A 496-nucleotide genomic window follows, 5' to 3' on the forward strand; every position below is an offset into this window, starting at 1 on the left:
TGCGCAACGAATCATGTCTGGCATATGTCTTTGGAAAACCACGGACCACCTAACATGCATACTATTGGATCAAACATATAAATACACCACAGAGACCCTAGCAACCCTACGTATTTCTCATACACGTTACTTAAACAGACCATATTGTCTTAAAATAATAATAACAACAACAATAAGCACTGGTTGTTAGCTTAAGCACCAGTCATGTTTGCTTAACTGCGAGTGGCGAAAAGAGTAAACAAGTAAAGTGAAGATGGTTGTTGAAATGAAAGCAGATGATTAATGCAATGAGGGAGTGTGAGGATTGTGAAGAAGGGGGGGAAGGGAGGAAGGGGGTGAGGAGAGGAGGGACGAGGGAGAAGTGGGCATGGAGGGAAGTTAGAGTGGTAATATGAGGGAGAGGAGGGGGAGAAGAGACGGGAGGGGAAGGGGAGGGGAAATTCAAGGAAGAACGTTAATGGACATGATGCTGGGAGGGACATTAAGGAGTTATTAA

This window comes from Penaeus monodon, chromosome 30, assembly GCF_015228065.2.
Source record: "Penaeus monodon isolate SGIC_2016 chromosome 30, NSTDA_Pmon_1, whole genome shotgun sequence".
NCBI classification, from domain to species: Eukaryota; Metazoa; Arthropoda; class Malacostraca; order Decapoda; family Penaeidae; genus Penaeus; species Penaeus monodon.